Source organism: Equus quagga, chromosome 10 (assembly GCF_021613505.1).
Source record: "Equus quagga isolate Etosha38 chromosome 10, UCLA_HA_Equagga_1.0, whole genome shotgun sequence".
Taxonomy (NCBI): Eukaryota; Metazoa; Chordata; class Mammalia; order Perissodactyla; family Equidae; genus Equus; species Equus quagga.
In genome coordinates, this window is record NC_060276.1 from 28,133,494 (window position 1) to 28,158,263 (window position 24,770).

General features: G+C 46.4%; 1 protein-coding gene across 1 annotated transcript in view; it reads left to right on the forward strand.

Moving 5' to 3' along the window:
• STEEP1 (STING1 ER exit protein 1) overlaps positions 1 to 22,751 on the forward strand; it is a 45,688-nt gene extending 22,937 nt beyond the window's left edge. Inside the window, exon 8 of the mRNA XM_046673883.1 lies at positions 22,317 to 22,751. The gene's annotated coding sequence lies outside the window, so the exon portion shown is untranslated. The remainder of the gene's footprint in view (positions 1 to 22,316) is intronic.
• The last annotated feature ends 2,019 nt before the right edge of the window (positions 22,752 to 24,770 follow it).

A 24,770-nucleotide genomic window follows, 5' to 3' on the forward strand; every position in this document is an offset into this window, starting at 1 on the left:
TTAGATACCTCATATAAGAGGAATCATACAGTATTTGTGTTTTTGTGTCTGGCTTATTTCACTTAGAATAATGTTCTCAAGGTTCATCCGTGTTGTAGCATGTGACAGAATTTCTTTCTTTTTTAGGGCTGAATAATATTCCATTGTATGGATATATCACAGTTTGTTTATCCATTCATCTGTCAGTGGATATTCAGGTTGCTTCCACCTCTTGGCTGTTGTGAACATGAGAGTATGAATATCTCTTTAAGGTCCTGCTTTTAACTCTTTGGAGTGTATACCTGGAAATGGGATTGCCGGATCACATGGTCATTCTATGTTGAATCTTTTGAGGAACCACCATACTGTTTTCCACAGCAGCTGCACCATTTTACATTCCCATCAGTAATGTACAGGGCTCCAGTTTCTCCACACCCTCATCAAATGCTTCCTATTCTTTTTTTTTTTTTATAGTAGGCATCCTAATAGATATGAGGTGATATTTCGTGGTTTTGATTTGCATCTCTCTAATGATTAGTGATGTTGAGCAACTTTTCATATGCTTGTTGGCCATTTGTATATTATCTTTGGAGAAGCGTCTATTGGAGAAGAGTCCTTTGCCCATTTTTTAATTGGCTTATTTGATTTTGTTGTTGTGAACATATTTTTGCTTGCTAATTTTCAACCTGTATATCTTCCTTGGTGAAGGGTCTGTTCAGATCTTTTGCCCATTTTTAAACTGGGTTTTAGTTTATTGTTGAGTTTTTTTTTTTTTTTTTGAGGAAGATTAGCCCTGAGCTAACTATTGCCAATCTTCCTCTTTTTGCTGAGGAAGACTGGCCCTGAGCTAACATCCGTGCCCATCTTCCTCTACTTTATATGTGGGACACCTGCCACAGCATGGCTTTTGCCAAGCGGTGCCATGTCTGTACCTGGGATCTGAACCAGCAAACCCTGGGCCGCCAAGAAGTGGAATGTGCGCACTTAACTGCTGTGCCACTGGGCCAGCTCCTATTGTTGAGTTTTAACAGCTCTTTATATAGTCTAAATATATCTTTTATCGGATACGTGATTTGCAACATCTCCCAGTCTGTGGATTGTCTTTTCATTCTCTTGATAGTGTAGTGCCTTTCATGACCCAGGGCCATGCAGGTTTTCTTTTAGAAGTTTCATATTTTATATTTAGCTCTATGATCCATTCTGAATTAACTTTTGTGTAAGGTGTGAGGCATGTGTTGAGGTTCATTTTTTTGTGTACAGATGTCCAGTTTTTCCAGCACCATTTGTTGAAAAGACTTTCCTTTCTCCATTCAGTTGCCTTTGTACCTTTGTCAAAAATCAGTTGACTATATTTTTGGACTTTCTCTTCTGTACATTGTCTATCCTTGCACCAAGACCACACTATCTTGATTTGATTATTGTAGCTTCATAGTAAGTCTTGAAATCAGGTAGTATGATTCTTCTAACTTGGCTCTTTTTTTAGAATTGTTTTGGTTATTCTAGTTCCTTTGCCTTTCCATATACATTTTAGAATCAACTTCTGTTGGTATCTCCAAAATTCTTGCTGAGATTTTAATTGGAATTGTGTAAAATCTAAAGGTCAAGTTGGGGAGAATTGACATCTTAATGATATTGCATCTTTCAACTCATGAAATGGTAGATCTCTCCATTTATTTAGATCTTTGATTTCTCTCATCAGTGTTTTGTAGTTTTTCATGTACAGATCCTGCAAATATTTTGCTTAAATTTATACCTAAGTACTTCATTTTTTTCTGGTGCTATTGTAAACATTATCTTCTTTTAAACAAGGAAAATAATCTCAGAGTATATTTGTAAACTCACTAGGCCTATTCTGATATGAACTCCGGCTGAAATTCCATTCATCTCTGATCTCATGCCCTAAGCCCCCGGTCTGACTTGTCTCACAGTGGCATTCTGGCTCCCCAGAGCCAGTGCCTGAGTATTGCTTTTTTTTTGGTTGACAGTAACTCTGGTAAATAGCTGCAAGACCTTTTGGGCCATAAAGAAACTTCATATTACATACTTGGCAATGTTAAGGGACGCATTATCTCTTGGTTCAAAGGTCTCTAGGTAAACCAGTCCGGAATTGCAGCAGGTCTGGGAAGTGGGTGGAGAGGCAACAACACTTCATTAAAGTGATGACGATTACAGTTAGGTGTACACAGGCCAGACCTATAGTTCTTTTGAAAAAAATGTTTACACAAATCTGTAGGATAACAGCCTTCTGCCCAAATATTTTAAGCCACTGCCAATGATTCCTAATTATCAAATTTTTTTTTAAGATTTTATTTTTCCTTTTTTCTCCCCAAAGCCCCCCAGTACATAGTTGTGTATTTTTTAGTTGTGGGTCCTTCTAGTTGTGGCATGTGGGATGCCGCCTCAGCATGGCCTGGTGAGCAGTGCCATGTCCGTGCCCAGGATCCGAACTGGTGAAACCCTGAGCCGCCGAAGTGGAGCACACAAACTTAACCACTGGGCCATGGGGCTGGCCCTCAAACATTTTGATTAACACTCTGGACTTGATTTCTATTACAGCAACCATGCTTAATTGAAAAAATAAATAGATAAATCCTACCTCCTTTTAATATTATCACATTTGCCGTGCAAGCTCGCAATTTAGAATCAGTCCTACAGTCTGCTTTCTCTGATCTTTTACTGAAATAGATGAGTGTCCATATCTTATAAATGAATGGAGTTTGACATGAATTTATGGTTCCAATATCAGATGGGTTCTCACTACAGCTAGTCAGTCCTTCTATTATGTATTTTGGGTCAGCAACTCTCCTGTTTCCCTCAGGAACAGTTTAGAGCCTTTACCACTTTCCCAAACCTCTCCGCCTGCAAGCCCTCTCTCTCAGCAGGTAACTGCCCTCCCCCACTGAGCACCAAGAACATAGGGGCATGCTTAGTTGCATCTGCTCCCATCCTTTTCTCTTTTTAGTCTCAGAGGAAGAGGTGGCATTCTTCTTGCTTAAGGCTAATCCACAAGCTTTTATTCATTCAACTGATACATATTAGGTATCTATTATGTGGTAGATAATGCCCTAAGAGCTGGGGACATAGTGGAGAACAAAGCAGCTGCCATTCTGGGGATGGGGTGACAGACAAACAAGTGAAAAGAACATGACCAGTTAAAATAGTGTGATTTGATAGAGAATGATGGGTGGTCAGGGATGGACTCTGAGGAGGAGCCATTTCAGTCATTTAAGACCTGAAGGATGAGAATGAGTCAGCCAGGTAAAGATTGGAGGAAAGCATTCCAGATCGTGGCAATAAAATAGACAAGGGCCCTATGAAGGGGTAGGCTTAGCATGTTGGAGGAACGGAAAGAAGGCCAATGTGACTAGATTGTATTGAGCAAGAGAGAATGAACAAGCCTCAAGAGGTGAGGTCAGAAGAGTGAGCAGAAGCCAGACCATGTATGGCCTTGCAGGTCCAAATAAGGATTTTGGATCATTAAAGTACAGTGGGAAGTTATTGGAGACTTTTAAGCAGAGGAGAATGATTTATGTTTTAAAATCATTCTTGCTGCTCCATGGAGAATGGCTTGTTGGGAGGCAAGAATGGAAGCAGGGAGACCAGTGAGGAGATGTTGCAGTAGTCCGGGTGAGAGATGAGAGTGGCTGGACCGGGGCAGTAAAGGAAGAGTTGGAGAAAGTAAAGGGAGATGTGTTTTGGAGGTTTTGTTATTAGGACTAGCTGATAGATTGGCTGTGGGAAGTGAGGGCAAGAGGGAAATCAAGGACAACTTCTCAATTTGTGACTAGAATAACTGAATGAATTGAAGTGCTATTTACCGAGATGGGGAGGAACAGCTTTTGGGGGAAAGCCAAGTGCTCTGTTTTGGACAGGTTATGTTTGAAATGCCTATTGGCTATCAAAGTGGAGATGTCAGGTAGATAGTTGGATAGGTAGTCTGGAGCTCAATTGGGAAGGTCCAGCTAGAGAGATAAATTGGGGAGTTTTCAGTATATAGTTGTTATTCAAAGCCATGAGACAGGATGAGATTCCCAAATATGTAAGTGTAAATAACAAAGAGGACAGGTCCAAGAATTGAATCCTGGGGCACTCCATCATTTAATCGTCAAGAGATGAGGAGAAATCAGCAAAGAAGACTGAGTAGAAATGGCTGGTAAGGTTGGAAGAAAACAGTGAAATATCCTGAAAGCTAAGAGAAGTGAATGTTTTGTATCAGTGGCCAATTAGAAAACAGAAACCATGTTCAGAATTTTAAACAGAAAGAATTTAACATGAGGCATTGGTTACTCAGGTGAGAGCTGTTCTCAGGAAGAGCTGAGAAACCAAGGAGAGGATGGTTACCCGGAAATTTAGCAACAGCAGGAAGCTGCTTCTCCTCTAGGGATTCTAGCTGTTTCACCTCTGCTGGAGGTAAAAGTAGAAGTTTTATTGGAGGTAAAACTTGGGCCCCTGACCCAAGTCCAGGATCAGGGACCACCTAGCAAAAGCAGGAAGGCTGGCCCGGCAGGAGCTTGGTCCATGGAGGGAGGGCCTATCCAGTGGGAGCCATAGAGGAGACACAGCCACTGCTAGAGATGACACTCAAAACAGTGGGAAAGGAAGGGGAATACCCTGGCTTCTCCTGCTGTCTAGTCTTCAGCCAATGATTCCCATTGGCCAAACCTATCAGGAAGTCAGAGAGGAAAGCTGCCTGGGAAATGTAGTTGTCTGCTCTACACAGCAGAGCAGAAAAAGAGGAGGAATGGCTCCGAGGGCAAATAGGCAAATGAGCAACACATTTAAGTGAGATGAGGACTTTAGAAATGACTATTGCATTTAGCAATGTGGAAGTCTTTGGTGACCTTGACAAGAGCAGTTCAATAGAGTGGTGTGAGCAAAAGCCTGACAGGAGTGAGTTCGAGAGAAAATGGGAGAAGAGGAATTGGAGGCAGTGAATACAGACAACTTTTCTTTTTGGAGTTTTACTGTAAAAGGAAAGGAGAGAAATGAAGTGATCTGGGGGGTGGGAAGTAAGATTGACAGTAGGTATTTTCAAGGTGGGAGAAATAACGGCATATTTGAACACTGATGGGGAAAAAGCCAAGAAAGAAGTAAGAATTGGTAATGCAGGAGAGAGAGGAGGATTACTGGAGCAATGTACTTGAGTAGGCAGGAAAGGATGAGATCTGGTGCAGAAGTGGTACAGTAATAGGATTTGTAGAAAGTCAGTAATAGGATTTGTAGAAACTCAGTCATAGAATCTTCATCATTCAAGTTTGGAAAAGACCTTGAAAATCATATGCTCTAACTTCTCATATGCAGGAATTCCCTGTGCAGCCTCCCAGACACATATTGGTCCAGCCTTTGCTTGAAAGTCTCCAGTGATGGTAAACTTACAATTTTCCAAAGCAGCCATTTCCATTTTAAGACAGGTATAATTGTTAAAAAATTTTTCCTTTTCAGAACAACCAGATGCAATTAGTGCCTTCTTCAGGATTGGGTTATGATTTGGACAAACCAGCTATAAGGGTCATTTTGGGGTCAGTTGGGAAAATATAAACATGGTATTAGACAAGATGAAAATTTATTAAAATGGTAGAGATTGTTCACTGAAAAAAGCAGTTTGCAGAATAGTATGTATAGTGATTTTATTTGGTGATTATATATATGTACACACACACATACAAACACACACAAAGATCTGAAAGGATATGCATTAAGATATTAACAGTGATGATCTCTAGGTAACGAGAATGTGGCATTGAGTTCTAGCAGAACTTCAATGAACAGATAGTTCTTAAACTGTTTTAAAGAACAGAAAAAGATAACTTTACCTAATTCTTTATGTGAAAATAGGATAACTGATGCCAAACCTGGCAGTGATAGCAGGAAACAGAAATATATGGACCAATTTCACTTACAAATATAGACATAAAAATCCGGAATATAGATGTAAAAGTTCTAAATCAAATATTAGTGAATAGAATCCAGATGAAATTCTAGGGGCATTTTCATTAATGTCAGGAACAAGACTAGGATGCTTGCCATCGTGACTGTTACTCAATATTATTCTGGAAGTTCTACCTTACTGAATAAAATAAGAAAATTGAGAGGTATAAATATTTAAAAGAAAATGAAAAAATTATTGCTTTCATTAGGCTCTTTTGGGATGTTAGGAACAGACTCAAGTTATCTTAAGTGATAGAGATTTATTGTAAGGATACACATGGGAATTAGGAATAGAAGAAAATTCTTAATTATGATAAAAGATATCTATTAAAAAATCCTATAGCAAGTATCATACTTAAAAGCTTGCCTGCTAAAATTGGAAATGAGATAAGGATTCCCTCTATTACCATTGTATTGGAAATCCTAGCAAGTGCAATAAGAGAAGATAAAGAAAAATTTTAAAGATTTGGAAAGGAAGAAATAACACTGTCATTATTTGTAGAAAACACAATTGTGTACATAGGATATCCAAAATAATTGAAGGATAAACATTTTAATTGAAAAATGAATTTAGAAAGGTTGCTGGGGGCCGGCCCAGTGGTGCAGCAGTTAATTGCGCACATTCCGCTTCGGTGGCCCAGGGTTCTCCGGTTTGGATCCCGGTTGCAGATGTGGCACCACTTGGCAAGCCATGCTGTGGTAGACATCCCACATATAAAGTAGAGGAAGATGGGCATGGATGTTAGCTCAGGGCCAGCCTTCATCAGCAAAAAGAGGAGGATTGGCAGTAGTTAGCTCAGGGCTAATCTTCCTCAAACAACAACAACAAAAATAACTAAATGATTCCCAATACCAACAGCAATGGATTTCAAAGAATAAATAAATTTTAAAAAAAGGTTGCTGGACATGTGATCAATATTGAAAATCAATTGTATTTCTGTATATAAACAACAAGCAGTTGGAAACAAAATATATAACTATTAAGTCATTGCAATAGTATAAAAATACCTAGAGATAAATCTAGGAAAACATGTGCAAGGCCTTTATGTAGAAAACTATAAAATATTATTGAGACATTTAAACCTAAATAAATGGAGTGGTATACTATGTTCATGGATTGGAAGACTCAATAGCTTTAAGGTGTCAATTCTTCACAAACTGATTTATAGATTCAATGAGACCACAATAAAAATCCCAACAGTCGTGTCTGTGTGGGGAGACGACCAGCTAATTTAAGTTATATAGAAATGAAAAAGTCCAAGAGTAGTTAAGGCATTCTTGAAGAACTAGGTGGGAAGACTTGTTCTACTAGATATTGTCTTATTATATAATGAGAGTAATTAAAACAATGTGATATTGGCCCAATGATAGACAAATAGACCAATGAAACAGAACAGAGAGTCCAGAAACAGATGCACACAGGTGTAACAGACATACAACAAAGGTGCCATTGCTCTTCAGTGGGGAAGGGATTTTTTTTCAGTAAACTTTGGTAAGACAAAAATCAATTCCAGGTAAATCATAGCTCTAAATGTGCAAGGTAAAATAATAAAACTTCTAGAAAAAATAATATAGCAAAATATTTTTATTATTTTTGGGAAGTGAAAGGCCTTTTAATCAAAACACAAAAGCACTACCATAAAAGAAAAGATGGATACATTTGACTACATTAAAATTAAGAGCTTCTGTTCATCAAAAGACACTAATAAGAGAATGAAAAAGCAAGCCACAGAGTGGGCAAAGATATTTATAATACTGAAAATTATAAAGCTCATATCCAAAATATCTACAGAACTACAAATCATCTTTTAGATAACAGGGGCTTTCACTTTGGATTCTGTGGGGACAGTGCAGGCCATAGGACTCAGACACGAGGATCCCAAAAGGAGGGCAGGGTCACTTAATTCTTTTTGCCTCTGAAGGTAGAGCCAGTATGCAGGACAGAGATGGGAAAGTGGGATTTTGAAAGAGAATTTGCTGTCTAATGACCCTAACTGAAAGTTTTTTCTCTCAGAAGGACCAGAGGGAACAGGTGGCCACAGCCCATCGTGGCCTCAATCATAGTATCTCAAAGGTCAAGTGAGTGAAATACATACTCTCTGGAGGTAGAAGGATGGACTGTGTAAAGGTCAATTCGTAATCTCAGTTTGCTCCTGCCAGCTCAGCCCTAATCCCAGACTGAGGAGGACGGGGAGATTCAAGGAAGCGCCAGCCTGTCCTCCCAGGCGGCCAGTGGTTGGGGGTGGAGTGGAGAATCCAATCACGAAAATCCACCCATGCCTTTGGAATGGAGCTGGAGAGAGAGTGAGTTACTAAAAGACGTTCCTGTGGGGCCTCCCTCTCCTTCCCTCATGAGTCCCAGCAGGATTTGGAGGGCGTCCAGGCTGTGGAACTGGTTTGGTTCCCTTGCTTCAAGGCACCAGACACAATCTCCACTACTTATTCATTCATTCTGGCCTCAACTTCTACTATGATCCCCCTCAGCTCCCTCTCATCCAGCCACAGTGGTCTCCTCCCTGGCCCTCAAACACACCAGGCACATTCCTGCCCTGAGGCCTTTGCATTTGCTGTTCCCTCTGCCTGGAACACTCTTCCCTCAGGTATCTCCATGGCCTGCTCCCTCGTGTGCTTCAGGTCTTGCCTTAAATGTCATTTTCTCAGAGAGATCTTGGCTGTCCCTTCTGTCTAAAATTGCATCACCTCCTTGTATTTCCTATCCTCCTTCCTTGCTTCAGTTTTCCCCTGAGACCCTATATATTTTTGTTGCTCATTTGTTTATTGTCTGGCACTCCCACTGTAATGTAAGCTCAGTGAGGACAGGAATTTTTTTTTTTGGTCACTCTTGTATCCCAGAGCCTAGCAGAGTTCCTGGTAACATAGTAGATGCTCAATAAATATTGGTTGACTGAATTAATTAAATAAACATTTACTGAGTACTGACTGGGTGCCAGCCTGTGCTGGGCGCTGAGGGTATGATGGAGAAAGACACAGGCCTAGGTCTTGCCCTCAGGGAGCTTGCAGGGAGAAAGTGACGAGGAAACAGGGCTGTAGGGATCCCTTGTTCTGATACCGCAGACGGGAGTGAGGACAGTTGCTTGGTTCCTGTGCTCCTGCAGTTCCTGGTGGGAGCCTCGCTCACAGCTGTTTGGTTTCCAGGCTTCAGAGTGGGAGCCGAACAGGAGGCCTCACAACCAGAAATGGCTCCCCTCCTTCTCTTTGGCTCCTTTGATCCTGGGCCTAAGAAAGGAGTCCCTGCAACCTATTGGTTGCTGCTCTGGAGTCTGGACCCTTGGCCTGCTCTGAAGCATGGTCGCAGCCTCCCCGCCCTGACCGAGGAACTCATCATCATGTGCCTGTTGACCACTCTCGGGCCAGGCTAGAGCGTAAGCCCCTTGAAAGCAGGGACCACGGCTGCGCTGCAAACTGCTCCATTGCCAGTCACTAGCCCAGTGCTGGAGCACTCTCTGCAGACCATGGTGGTACAGAGCATGGGCGCCGCAGGCCCGGCTGCCTGAGTCCGAATCCTAGCTCTGCCAATTACTGGCTGGATAACTTCAGGCAAGTCACTTACTCTTTCTTGTGCCCCAGGTTCCCCATCTGTAAAATGGAGACGATAGTAGTACCCATCTCATTGTGCTGTCATGAGAATTAAGTGAGTTAGTATTTGTGAAGTGCTTAGAACAGTGCCTGGCATATAAGTGCCTGGTAGATAAACAAATGCGAAATACTGTCTGTGACTTGAACGGATGAACTGCAAATGTGCTTGCCCCCACCTGTCCTGAGCTCAGGTGTGAAGCTCACGTCTCTTTGCTGCAGAGCCCTTTGAGTTCTGGGACAGCGCAAATCTCCTGCATTTCTGGGGGTTGAGGCCAAACCGCAGCACCCACCCTCGATGCCGTCAGAGCAAGTTTCCATCTGTGTCTTCTTGTGTCCTTTCCTGACTCTAATTCTGACCTGGAGCAGTGCTCGGGGTACCCTGGGCATCAGACTTTTCATTTGCTCTCTCAGGGAGCTTGATTTCCCTCCCTCTTGGTCTTGCAGTTGGAGCAGCATGCCCTGGTCTCTGTAAAAAGTCACAGGGCTTTCTTATCTTCTCTGGGCCCGGGCTGGGCTAGCCCACAGAAACGTCATCCTGGTGCAGCAGGAAACAGCACAGGCAAGGCAGGCTGGGGAAAATGTGAGCTCCCAAGTGTCAGGTTACAAAGCCAGAGCATTCTGAATGGCAGCTGTGATAGCAGCCCCAAAGCAGCGGAAGCGGACGAGAGCTCTCCCAGAAGCAGCTGGGGGCACCATGAGCCAGGAGGGGTCCAGGCCAAGCTGCTTCCTGGGAGTGGACTAGCCTCCAACAGAGCTTCTTAATCTGGGCTCCACAGGGTTCAGGTTGAGTTTCAGGGAGTCCCTAAACCCCTTGAAATTAAATATGTTTTGTGTGTGTGTGGTAGATGGGCATTTTTCTGTGAAGAGGATTCATTGATTTCACCAGCTTTTCAGAGGGGCTCGTGAAGAAAGAATGGTTAGGAATCATTGATCTGGTCCTCAGAATGTGGGCGGCATCATAGCTTTATGTGAAACGCACAACCTTGCCATCAGATTGCCCACGTTTCTGTGCCGGCTCTGTCACATACTGCCTGTGATCTTGGGCAAGTGTCTTCACCTCTTTGTACGTCAGTGTCCTCATCTCTAAAGTGGGGATAACAGCAGTACCTACTTAGAGGGTTCTTGAGAGGGAAAAATGAGGAAATGAGTGCAAAGCCCTTAATAGACTGGAACACGGTAAAGCAGACATTATCAGTGGAGATGCAGAAGATCACCTGTACTTTGTGTGTGTGTTTCTGAGATTAGGTGGTAAGGGATGGGGACAGTAGTTGGAGCTCCTGGAATTCGTGCCTAGTGGTCTGGCAGGCTGGTGGAAAGAGCTATAAGATGATATTTGCTGGGAGCGATCCACTCCTGGAAGCTGTGGGGAACCCCATCTCTCCTTTAAGGCACAGCTGGAAGTAGGCCTGACTCACCTTGTATTTAGAATGATTTTAGGATGCAGCCTAATGCCTCTTAAATAGCTCCCCTACAGATCTGCCATTCTCCATGTCCTAAAATTTCAACAATTGGAGTCACTCACAGCTTGGGCAACAAAGCCTTTGTTAAAATGTACGCTCAGCGGCAGATCAGATCCGTGCAGGGAAGCTGGGTGAGGCCCCATCACAAATGTTGACTTGGTTCTAGAATTGGATATTTTGTTTTTTTCCTAGGAACCATATTGCTACTGTCAGTTATAAAAAGTTATTGCTACTTTCTCATAGTTACTCATGGACGTCAAGCTGGTTTCCTGAGCCAGGCACAGTTGGCTGGCTGGCCCCCCGCTTTAAGCCTCTAGAGTTCCTATTCAACCCGCTCCCGGTCATGCAGGGCCCCTTTCTTCTCAGAACAGCAAGGCATTGTGTTTGAATGATCATCCATAAAATTCCTGTGTGGATTAAAAAAGCTTCTTTAATTGGGCAGTGTACTTCTCTTTTGTCACTCTAGTACCTGGTAAGCCACCTGTTTTCTACTTCTCATTATAGCAGAGGTTTTTCCTTTGTAGCTTTGTAATTAGTTTTCCTTTGTAAATTTCTACATTCTGTATTTGCCTACTAATTAGGTGTAATCCTGACTCCTGTAATTTTTATTCGTCTGCTCGTAAATAAGTGTTTATTTTCTTTATTGTCAACTCTGCAATAGTTTTCTGATTGGTGCATAATGTTTAATATCCACACAGTTTTATTTGTTATTAGCCAGATTGTCGCCATTAGCATAAGTAACTATTGTCATAACAAAAATAATGGTTATCTACTGAAGTCCTTGAATTTAGGTCTTGTTTAGGAAATAGTTTAGGTAAAAGTTTGGGAATTTAAGGACATGGTGTTGTAAAACGTTCTTCTCTGAATAATATAGACATTTCCTTGTACAAACTAACTAAATCCTAGGGAGGGAGGACAGATCCCCGTGGCCAAGCATGAGGGACCTTGAAATCTGAACACTATCTGGGCCTGCGAAAATGATTCATTCTCTAGTTTCAACTAAGACCCCAATACCACTTGGCAGTCCTATCGTACGTCCCTGGTCAGCTCCTCCTCAGTGTCCTGAAGCAGCCATCCCACGGCCATTCCACTTTCCTCCAGCCCCCAACCCCGACCAGCTCCCCTTTTCACCAGAAGGACTTGTTTCCATTGTCGCAGAGCAAAAATCAGGCCGACAGTGTGAACTCCTTCAGCCTTACACCCACTGGCACAGATTCAACTCAAGTGCAATAGCGCCCCCTTCCTCTCTGTAGTGGGCACTGTGTGTGCCTCCCTGACCCCCTTCAGGACTGAGGACTCAGTGCCTACAGCAGATCGCTCTCAGCTGTCAGACCCCTTTGGGGACTGCCTCAGCTGAAGAGAGCTGCTTTGCCCAAGGGTATGCCGCCTTCCCAGGGCAGCCCACATCCAGTGAATAACTGATGCCAGAGTATAAAGGCCTGGCCCCTTGGTCCCAACTCCTAGCTTCAGAGGTTCCCAGGGGGCCGGCTGAGGTCTTCGACAAACCTGCATTGCAGTACAATGTCTCCCTCTTCCAATCCTGCTTCCATTCCTTCCCTTCCGTGAGTGGAGATCCCAAGAGCACTCGCTAATAAACGTCCTGCATGCTGATCTCCATCTCAGAGTCGGCTTCTCAGCAAACAAACCTGCCCCTCTTCTCCTACCCCCAACCCCCCCTCCCACCCAAGGCTGAGACCCACCTGCCCCGTGTGTTCAGGCCCAGTCCCCTCACTCCCCTTTCTCCATCACTTATTTCCTCTCTTTCCTGTAGCTTCAGCCTCTCCTTCTCTCTCCATCTCTTCCTCTCAGCATGGAAATTTGAACAAATACCTTCAACAAAAACCTCCTTTGACCCAGAGCCCCCCTCTAGCTTCTGTTGTTTCTTCTCCTTCACAGTCTAAGCTTCTGGAAACAGCCCACTGCAGTCTGGCTTCTGCCTCCCCCACTCTGCTGAAATGTCTCTCCGCCTATTTCTGCCCTATCTTACTTGACTTCTCTGGTGTACCTGGCTCTGATGGCCATTCTCTCCTCCCTTCATTTCTAGGACACTTGGCTCTCTCCCACTTTCTTTACATTCCTTAAATGCTTGTGATCTCCAGAGCTCCATCCTCACCACTCCTTTCTTCTTATCCAACATCTCATTCATGACCATGGCTTCAATTACCCCATCTGCTGAAGATGCCCCAATTCCATATCTCCAGGCCAGACCTCCTCTGCTGAGTGATAATGCTTTTATATCCAAGTGGCGATTAGACAGCCCCACCTCAGTGTCCCACGAGTATCTCAAACCCAACATATCCACAATGGCTCTCTGAGTCCTGCCCCAGCCTAGGTCCTTCCTCCCTGTGGTCCTGATTTCAGTGAATGGCGCCATCACATACCCAGTTCCTCAAGCCAGAAAGCTGCCACTTCTCTTGGCATGACCTCTCTCCCTTATCACCTACTTCCCCACAACCACCATGTTCTGTTGATTCTGCATATTTAAGGTTCTCAAATCCCTCCTTTTCACCCCCCGACAGTGTCCTAGTGTGAGCTCTGAACCCATATAACCCATATAGCCTCCTCAGCTGCCTCCCTGCCTTGACACCCTGCCCTGACCTCCGCTGCCAGAGCAGTGTCTCTGAGTGATTGGGATCCCGGTGCTCTCTGTTCACGATGCCCCCACAGCCTTTAGAATGAAGTACAAACTCCTTTAATTGGCACCTCTCTGATCTTCCTCTTGCCTGCCTGGCTCGTCCCCTCCCCCCACCCCAATCCAGCGCTTTCTATTCTAGCACAACTGGACTACTTGAAGTGCTTTGAACATGCCTCATTCTCCCACATTTCAATGCCTACTTTGTCCCTGTCCTTCTCTCTGGAAAGCTGCCTTGTTACTCCTGGTTACTCTTCCCTCCCCCACCCCCTATTTACTCTTCAAGTGTCCTTGCAAACTTTCCCGACTCTCTGAGGTTGTCTTGGGCCCTCGCCCTTCCCCTCCTCTTTGCAGGCCTCCACTGAACTTATTGCACCTTACTCAATGCTTCTCTTTCCAGGTCTTTCTTTCTACCAGACTGAGTTTCTTGAAGCCGACAGTTCCATCCTGTAATCCCAGTACCTGGCATGGGGTTTGGCACTTGGTTGCCACTCATTAAGGGCTTTTAGGATGAGTCCATGAGGTGTGAGTGGGTAGCAGGAGGAGAAAAGAGAACAAGACACTTGAGGGAAGACAGAAGGCAGATGCCCTGTCTCACAATTTTGCTCTGCTAGACACCCTGTCTTTGGGCTCTGACAGACCCAGATTATCCCCAAATGCAATCTGCTTTTGCCCAGAGGTCTGGGGGTGGCTGTGATCACTTCACCTCTCTGCATTCGGAAAGGAGCACGAGTGAGGCAGCACCTGCTGAACTCCACCGTGTGGCCGGGGCCAGGCATATGGGCCCTTGCCCACTGCGCAGTGACCTTTCCCACCTGTGTCTGTGGGCACTGCAGGTCTCTGAGAGGCAGGGTCCCCCATCCGAACACTTTGCTGATGAAAGGGGGAAAGAGAATCCTGACAAGGCTCGCCACTGCTTCCATGACTACTTTTAGATACCGCAGGGCGTGCCACCCCAGGTACTGCAGAAGGATTCCAGGAATTCTGAGATGTTGATGTCCTCAGCCTTTGGGGTCCCTGGGCTGAGCCTGGGGCAGCTCTGGTCACAAGGAGCCTCTTCCGTTTTATCCCAGTGTGCTAGACAAATATTTTCTGTGTGTGACATGCATAAGGTTGAACATTGTTAAATAATATCTAATACTTCTGGTCAGGGGCCAAAAATTTCATGAGTGCTCCCGTGGGGCCTTTGCATCTTGAATTTACCTACAAGTCCCCCCCCCCCCCACCAATTAAAGCTTATTCTCGTGTTTTAAAGTATGGCAGGGGTGTTTGTTTATCCCTATCTGACAGGTGAAGAAACGGAGGCGCAGCAAGCCTTTTCTGCTACAGCACTGTCAGAGGCAAATCAAACCTGGCAAGGGTAGCTGGCTTCCAACGAATAGGAAGATGTGGGAGCACAACGTTCAGAAGGGCTGCTGGCTGAGGTCCCGGGCCCTCTGAGGCTCCCTGGCCACAGCGCATTTATCCTCTGCCCACAAGAGGTCAGTAGGTTCCGTAGGAATAGAGTTGGGTACCTGGCCATGGCCCACACAGTGGAAGCTGGAGCTGTCCTCCGTGATAGCAGCCCTGGTTCCTGGCTGCATAGCAGCTCCCTAAAAGGAAATCCTTCTATCACCAGAACTTCCAGGAAGTGCCTCCTCCAGTGACACAGCAGAGGTTGTGACTGGCCAAGGGTGTGCTTATCCTGGGAAGGCTGTGGAAGTTCCCAGGGGCAGCTGCCTTATTATATGGCGAATCTTCTGGGTATAATGAGCCATTTGTGGCAGGCAGTGCCTGTGGATGGGGCAGCTGGCATATGTGCCCTCTGTCTGGAAGGCTGTAGCCATCTCCACAGGAATAACTGGGATCAAAACCTATCACAAGGCTGTGTCTGCTAGGCCAGAACCTTCCCGGGTGAAGGAGGTTGAGGGTGGGGGACACTTGAAGAGCCATATATATAGTATCCTCAGGATTTAGAATCAGACGGACCTGGGTTTGAATCCTGACTCTTCCTCTTGTTAACCGTGACCCTGAGCAAGTTACTTAACTTCCCTAAAGCCTCAGTCTCCTGACTGGTGGAACGAGGAGTAATAACACCTGCTCTTCAGGGTTGTTCTGAGGATGTATTCACTCATTCGTCTGACAAATAGCGGAGGGCCTAGCGCAGACTTGCTCCTAGGTTCAGGGGAAACACGCTTAGATTCAATGCCTGGCGCATAGTAAGTGCCGAATGAATGAGAACTTTTCTTTGAAGGTCAGGCCATGAATTTGGACTCAAAATGGCAGGCGGTTGGAGGCATTCTGAACAGAAGAATAGCAGGAGGGAAACACTGTTAGGGAAGGCTCCCCCACGTCTGCAGTGTGGAGGCAGGATTGAGAAAGGCCAGCCTTCCCATTGCCATGGGGCTATTCTGAGCTTCATAACATACAGGCCGAGCAAGAGGCCTAGGACGAACAGTCGTCAGGAGTGGAGCCCGCAGTGCAGTTGGGGACGGGGAGGAGCAAGGGGGGGAGGGCTGTGGAGAAGCCTCCTGTCTGTTCTCTGGGAGCTGCTGGGCTTCATTGCGCAGATCCCCTCGCCTGTCTTGGGCAGTGGCTTCGAGATGTGGGAAGAAGGCGTGGGCGTGCTTGTGCAGCACCGAGGACTTGGGCCAGGACATTTGATGGACGTGAGAACACAAGAGTATAAAATGCCACCCTGTGGGACCCGACCCCTCTGACTCAGACAAGGGCATCATGGGATTCGAAGTCCCAAACATCCTCCTTGAGTCCTTTAGTAAACTATCAGCCATGAATTTATCTGAGCCTTTTGGAAGCTGCAATATTTCCTTTCAGCCTGCCTCACCAGCTGGGATGCTTTCCACACATTTTGCTTCCTCCTCAAGAGAAATTCTTTCCTTAAAAGCACACCTCTCCCAGGCTTCAGGTGATGCCCTTCTTCTGGTATATCAGAATTCTCTCCCCCCCTCAGCCTGCAGGTGTAAGCATCAGCAGTAGCCCCCAACACCAGCAAAGCCGGTGAAGGACATCTTCTAGAATAGTTCCTTTAGGTCATTTTCTACATAAGCAGACTGAGGATCAGAGAGGTAAAGTGACTTGTCGATGATCTCACAGCTACTAAGTGGTAGGTAGAACTAGAAATCTCCATAGGGTTCTAGTCCAAAGACTGCTCTGTGCTTTTTTCCCCAAGCCAAATGGCTTCCCGTTTGCGCTGTACTCTTCTGGACTTCCTCATTGCCTCTACTCTCCCTCTCCCACCTCCCAATTTCTTTTCATTCTGTCCATACAGTCATAGTTGGCAGCGAGACCAAAGCAGTTTGTCAGGTGGTAGAGGAGCCAAGCTAGCCTAGGCCAACTTCTGGAGAGCCAGCGTCCAGAAAGTAAAGCAGCGGGCCTTCCTGTCGGGCACCAACGTGACATGCTGGAGCGGGGGTCCTTTCAGAGCCCGCCTGAGGGTGAAACCAGGAACCTGCCGAGGGGGCATCTCTAGCCTGAGGAGTACAGGCCTAGGTCTGCAGTCAGGGCCGCCTCTGGGGGACATTGTGAGGAAGTTAGATCAAAGTTAGTTGGCATAGAAGAACCATTCAGGGGCCGGCCTGGTGGTGCAGCGGTTAAGTGCACACGTTCCACTTCGGCGGCCCGGGGTTCACTGGTTCGGATCCCGGGTGCGGATGTGGCACTCTTGGCATGCCATGCTGTGGTAGGCGTCCCACGTATAAAGCAGAGGAAGATGGGCATGGATTTTAGCTCAGGGCCAGTCTTCCTCAGCAAAAAGAGGAGGATTGGCGGCAGATGTTAGCTCAGGGCTAATCTTCCTCAAAAAAAAGAAAAAGAAGAAGAACCATTCATTTTTTTCAAGAGGAGTTGACTGAGCACCTTCTACATGCCAGGTGCTGACTAGGCACCAAGGATACCACTGTGAATGAGAGGCCAAGGCCCTGCCTCCACAGAGTTCACAGCCTAGTGAGATCCAAAACAGGCTTTTATTGCTTTGCTTCTTTTGTCAAACACACAAATTTTTTGAGTCACGAGACTGTCCTCTACCAGGTTTTGGTCAGGGTTGCAGTACCTCTTGGACCTTTGAGCCTTGTGTTTCTGGTGCCAAAGTAGTTCTGAGCTTGGGCTTAACCAGCGGAGTGCTGGTAAATGTTTAATGACCAGCTCTCTAGGAGGAAGTGTATGCATGTGTATATGTACAGAAGTCAATTCGCAATTTTACTGATATAAAGTGTGTATGCCACGTAAATTACATATAACAGTACAATGTACAATATTAATAAATAATATTACTTATTAATCAGTAACCAACTGATTCTCACAGAATACTTTCATTTTTGCCAGACCCTTGCATCTGTAGCCAACCTGTGGTTGCAATTGATGAAAAATATAGTTCTGACATGACTGTTGGTTGTTTTCTTTCTTTTTTTTTTTTTGAGGAAGATTAGCCCTGAGCTAACATCTACCGTCAATCCTCTTTTTGCTGAGGAAGCCTGGCCCTGAGCTAACATCCGTGCCCATCTTCCTCTCCTTTATATGTGGGACGCCTACCACAGCATGGCTTGCCAAGCGGTGCCATGTCCGCACCTGGGATCCGAACCCCCCGGGCCGCTGAAGCAGAACTTGCGAACTTGACCACTGTGTCGGCCCCTGATATTTTCATTGTGTGTGAAACAACAAAGACGTATGTGAGAACTCTTTTAAATCCTAAATACTGTGAGTGACTTCTTTGCTGAAGAGGATAGTGGTTTTGAAACACTGGAAGATTATTTCCTCATTTTTTAGTATTTTTCAGAATGTAACAGCTACAGACATGGCTCACACTTGAGTTTCATCTGCCCTGTTAACAATTTTCCCTCACTTTTTTAAGTCTAGATAATCAACAAAACAAGAAATCAAACCCTAATTTATAACAGTTACTGATTTCGAACTCCCACTGTGGGTGATTTCAAGCTGCCAACTTCTCTGTGATGTTGGAAAGAGATGTGCGATTGCACGCCATTGTACAGGATTTCAGCCATACAGATGTTATAGGTAGTAAGCTCAAGTGCACAGACAGTAGTATAATACAGTAAAATGATTAGGAAGTGATGAGTTTTGGGGTATTTATTACTTTAGTTTTTAATAGGATTTATGTCATAAGTATATATATATTTTTAAACAATAGCTCTGTTTAATAATCAGCTCACATTGGTGAAAATGTAGCATTTGGCTTCCACGGGGCAGAAGGAGCCGGCCCCAGCACAGCCCTGGTCCTAACTATATTTCCAGGGCCTCAACCACCCCCATCACTACTCCGTCTCCCCTTTGCCATTGATTCAGGACCCCACAGCCCACCGCCCTGGATGGCAAGCTCCTGGATTCTAGAGCTAATCTTCGCTGCCACCTTGAATGGGGGCCCGGAGGACAGATTGACAACAATGGCTTTTCCATGGGTGGGTGGCCTCTTTCTGCCTGAAAAAAGCAGGGGTGGAAGAGATCCAGGGACGCTTGCAGTGCCTCTGAAAGGCACCTCTGGTGAGCACTCCAGACTAAGGGAAAGAGGAAGGAGTGGGGGCAGGGGAGCTCTGGCACAGCCCTTCCGCCACTTGGCCTTGCTCCTGGCTGGGCTGTAATTTATTGTTGAAGGCTTTCCAGAAAGGCTGGTGACACCAGAGACTGTTGGTTGGGGAGGGGGGCCAAATGCTTCTCCTCCGCCCCTAGGATGTTGGCCAGAGTCCTGGAAGCTACTCCTGAGGGCAGCCCAGTGTTTGTCTTTGGAGTCTACATTTGGGGCCCTGTTTCCTTCTCAGCAGAAAGAGAGAGTGGCAGTGGGACTTTGGGTCTGTGGTTGGGCCTCTTGCCCACTGGCTCAGTCTGCTTTAGAATATGACCCTCTCTGGTGGAAAGCCTGCCCAGCGTTCTGGGCCATCCTCTGCGAACAGGCCGCGAATGAACCCTGTCTCCCTCTGGGCCACATGTGCTTATCTCCGCTCCTCAGGTCACCTCCAGGCAACTTATCAGGCACAACTGCGCTGATACAGTTGGGACCGTGTTGGGATATACCGCTCTGATGTCACTGCACGAATGAATGTTCTGTGTTTGCACCTAGGCTGGCAGCTCTCCAAGGCCACAGTCCCCAGCCCCACCCCACCCAGCACTTGGTACAAAGACCAGCCCTCACTGACTGAATGAATCAATGAGTACAAGTCTGGCTGCCATTCAAGACTTCTTCCTGGTGAAACAGAAGCCCAGTGTGGAGTCCCGTGTGGGAGCTCTCAGCTTGTCAGCTTGTGCGAGGAGTGGCCTTTATTATTGCTAACACTTGGGGGGAGGGGAAACTCCCCAATCCCCACCCCCATGCACACGCAGGTTTTTACTAGCCAGATGTTCTATAACCAGGAAGTTCAGGTGCTGATTGGTTTTCTCCCAACCTAGGAGAAAAGTCACCTCTGCCTCCCACCCCCAGGCACACTGCCCCACCCCACCCATGCCTCCTGAGGCTGGCGGAAGTACTGAAGGGGAGCGATTTGCTCTTGGCGTCGCCTGAGAACATCCTGTGCAGAGAGGGCAGCGTAGTACACGGGATGGGATTGACTAGGGTGACGATGCAGACACTAAGGGCTCAATACGCTCTGAAAGGGCAGGGACGAAACTCAGATTTCCAAGAGCTCCACTTCCTGCCAAGCCGCCATGCCCCGCCCAGCACACACACCAGCATTCCCACACATCCTCCAGCAGATGCCTTCTGACAATACCATTCACAGGAGTTTGGAAAAGACCGGGGCGTACTATGAAGTCTGCAGAGAGGCGTGACTGTGGATTTTCAGGAGTAAAATGTCTCCAGACCCAGATTACTGTTGTCCTTGTGATTATGCATAATGACTGTTGAGGAGGCATCGTAAAAGCACTGTGTGGGAACTTTCTACACCTTCTGTCAACAGGCCCTGGGCTGAATGACCCTGTGTGTGTACCAAGTTGGAAGTTCTGGTGTCTGTGTTTGTGTGTGTGTGTGTGTGTGTGTGTGTGTGTGTGTGTGTGTGTTAGGATATTAAAAGTTTTGTTTCTAGGCCACATTTTGTTCCTGTGCTCCAGACCCCTCCCCACCCCCAATCCAAATGCCTCCTGGACAGCCCCACTTGGATGTCCCACAGGCAACTCAAATTTAATATACCCAACCACACTTATCATCCTTTCCTTCCCCCTCAAACCCGCAATCTGTCCTGCCTGATGATCCCTTTCTCAATAAATGGCACTGCCACTCACCTACTTGGCCAAGTAGGAAACCTGGGCACTCCCACATTTCACATCTGCTCACAGCCAGTCACCAGGTCAGGCCTGTCCTACCCTTCATATTTGCGCTTCGTCAACCTAACCCTGCATGTCCTGGCAAGATTTTAGGCCAGGCCACCATCTTGAAGTACAGCAACAGTCTCTTGATGTGCTGTCTTGCCTCTAGTTCCCCCACCATCCCTACCCCCCCAACTCCATTCTAAACCCCGTCCATAAGCCAGTCCCAAATAACGTGCCCAACGCAGCAGGAAGAACGCCCACCTCACCGAACATGTCTTCCTCTCCAAGTTGTAGGTGCCTAACATTCCCCTTATTTCCGTCAATTCTGGGAGCGCGTGCTGTGGTATAAACTAGCTCACTCTTGAGCAGAACCCAGCTTATCCGATTTATCTTACCGGCATCAAATTTTCCTAGGCAGAATGGAAGGAATGGGAAATGAAAAGGAAGTTTTGACACCAATGAGGAAGTCAGGGAAAGGCCCAGAGTAGGATAGTGCGAGTGTCCACAGAGCCAGAGGGGATTTCCAGGATTTGGGGGAAGTGGCTTCCAGAAAAGGAGTCAGCTGGGTCCTGAAGGAACCGCCCAGGAGAAAGACTGCACTGGGGAAGGCGCCACCCTGGAGGAGGGAGAGGTCTCAGCCGGCCAGCTCCCGCGGTGACTGGGTGACCGCTGACTGGGCTTCCCTCCCAGGGTCTCTCTTGGGTGGGAGCCAGCCAAGATTTCTCAGAGGGAGAGTGCTAAGATCTCCCAGAATGTGGTCTGGGCTTCCTTCCAGAAGGGAGGGAGAAACTGGGGAGAGGAAATTGGGAATGGGGCTGGAGAAGCAGCTCCTATTCTCTGCTGGGACCTCTGGCCTGAAGAGGTGACAGAGCCCCACATTTCTGCTCTGGGTGGGTGGGTCCTCTCCCTCCTAAGAGTTTGAGGAAGGCTTGTCTCCTTGTGTGGTCATTCTTCACAAAACACAAGACTCTCTTCCCAAATCCCCATCCTCTGGAGAGATAGCCCCCGATAGCTACAGCTCCAACCAGCCCCTGACCGTCCTGCAAGGCCAGGCTGAAGCCTAAGACTCTCACAGCTGCCTCTGACAAAACCAGGACACTACCCCATCAATCCTGCAGGATGGTGACACCACCAGATTTCTTGGGAAGGGACTACTGCCTCATTCATCTTTGTATCTTTAGTGTGAAATGTCACCCAACATAACAGGCACTCAGAAAATGACCCCTATGCCTCTCTCTGCTCAGCCTGCAACATGCTCATCTTTTCTCCTCCCAGGCCAATGCCTTTCCCTGAACTCTGTTGACAACACACCTTTTACTGCCCCCTCCCAGCCCTGTAATAGACTGTATGTGACAGTGGTCCCAAATCTGTAAACTATCAAAAGGCACAAATTAGAAAACAAAACGAGTCAGCCTTGTGGTGCAAGGTCTTTTTTCTAAATATCTCTGTGGCGTCTCTCTCATTGTCCTCAGGATAAAGTCCAGATTCTGACCGCGATGTGGAAGTCTCTTCAAGGTCTGGCCACTGCTAAATGGGAGATGCTGGTCAAGGGTACAAACTTCCAGCTATAAGATGAGTAAGTTCTGGTGTACAGCATGCTGATTACAGTTATTAATACTGTATTATATACTTGAAAGCTGCCAAGAGAGTAGATCTTAAATGTTCTCAACGCAAACAAGAAATAATTATGTGAGGTGATGGATGTGATGGTCATTATGTGACGTAGTTCACAGTACGGTCGTAATCATTTTGCCATATATAAACGGGTCAAATCAGCACGTGGTACGACTGAAACTGACACAACGTTGTATGGTCCACTGTATCTCTGGAAGGCTGGAAAAAAAAAGATATGGCTGCTGCTGTCATTTCTCACCACTCGCCCCCAATCCTTTGTACCGGACACCTGGTCATCATTTTTTAACTTTTTATTTGGAAATAATTTCAAAATTATAAAATGTTGCAAAAATAAAAATAGTACTGGGAACACTTGTATACCCTTTGCCCAGAGTCACCTATTGTTAACCTTTTACCCCATTTCCTTTATCATTTGGGTTCTCTCTCTCCACACACACACACACACACACACGCACATACGCGTATGCACACTTTATGTATAGACCTTACATATACACACACATATATTCACACGTTATATACCCACACATCCACACTTTTTTCTGAGCCATTTGAGAGTAGGTGGTATGCATCATGAGCCCTTACACCCGCACGGCAGGGAATATTTCCCAAGCGTAGAGCAGGCCTCTTCCGTGGCCACAGGCCAGCTCTCCGTCTCCTAAACTGAACCCTGTTGCAATACTTTAATCTACTGTCCACACTGCAGCTTCATCAGTTGACACACCGAAGTCCTTTAGAACATTTCTTCCCCTCCAGTACAGGAGCTACTCTAGGGTCAGGTAGTGCATTGAGTTGTTCTTTCTATTTAGCCTTCATTAATCTGGAACATTCCATAGCATTTTTTGGGTCTTTGCCATGACCCTGCTATTTTTGAAGAACACATGCCCCTTCTTGCTAACACTTTTAACAGAATGCTGCTCGTGTTGTGTTTGCCCGATGTTTCCCCATGATTTGATCAGGGCTATGCCCCTCTGCTGGTGCACTGCACAGGTAATACGGTCTCTCAAGGCAATGTTAATTTTGATCACCAGTTCAAGGGGGTGCCAAATTTCTCTACTCCATAGCTACTTTTTTTCTCCCTTGCACATAATAAGCAGTCTGTAGGGGTACACTTTAAGACCATGCAAATATCTTGCTTCTCACTAAAATCTCCACTAGATTTAGCATCCATTGATAATTTTTGTGCGATCCAATCTTTACAGTGATACTTGCAAAGTGATGAGGTTCCAACTCCCACACCCCCTCCATCCACATTCACCAGTTGGCCCTTGAACTCTAACCATTTTGAGCTACCTTCCGTTTGCCACGCCTTCTGAGTACTCTTGGCTAACTCCTATACCTCCTTCAGCCTGGGCTGCCACCAATGGTGGCGTCCAACTCCAGGAGGCGCCAGTCATGTTGTAGCAGTGCCATGTGGCAGCCGTGGGTCTTGGTTTAGCTGGAACTTCCTCTCGGAAGCTTTCCCAGATTCCCCAAGTGTCAGTTAGGCATTCCTGCTCTTTGGTCCCGAAGCTATGTCTGCTGACCCCTAGCAGCACCTGGTTACACTATATTGTGATTGTCGTCTTACTTCTCTGTGTCCCTCAGTGGGACATAAGCTCCATAAGGGAGGACTTTTTTTCTCTTCTTCTCTGCTGTGTATCCCCACATCTAGTGTAGTGCCCCACCCAGAGTGTGTGTTCAGCAAATGTCAAGCCAGTGGATGAATTTGGTCTCATATTATAGCTAGTTATATATGTGGCTCGCTTCTCTGGTAGAGGACAAAGTCCTCAAGGACAAGGGCCACGCTTAATTTGTTTTCGTATCCTCTTCCCCTCCCCTCAGTACTTGGCACAGGGCCTTGTTCATAACAGACACTCAACAAGGGTTTGCTGACTGAGTCTGTGTGTGTATACTGGTTGTCAAGGATACGCTTTTTTTCCCTTTCCACAGAACTGCATTAAACTCTGTGCGGGCAACCCTGGGAACCAGGTGGCGTGCCCTTTGAACCCCTGCTGTTCTGGCACAGCTGGGCCCAGCCCTGCCTGAACACAAGGCACAGGGAATGCAGGTGCATGTGGTCAGGATCATTAGGGTTCTCGTCACTGAGAGAATGCCAAACCCTGAGTGAGTCTCCAAGGGTGACTCAGGGCTGTCCAGGACGCATCCTGAGGCTGTGAAGCCTTCCTAGATGACAGAGCCTGGCTCCTCCCCTGGAACCTCCCAAGGAGCCCCCGGCCTAGTAGATGCGTGGCCTGGCTGAGCTGACTTCAGAAGTCTTTCTGGTGCTAGCTCCCTTGGAAGGCACACTG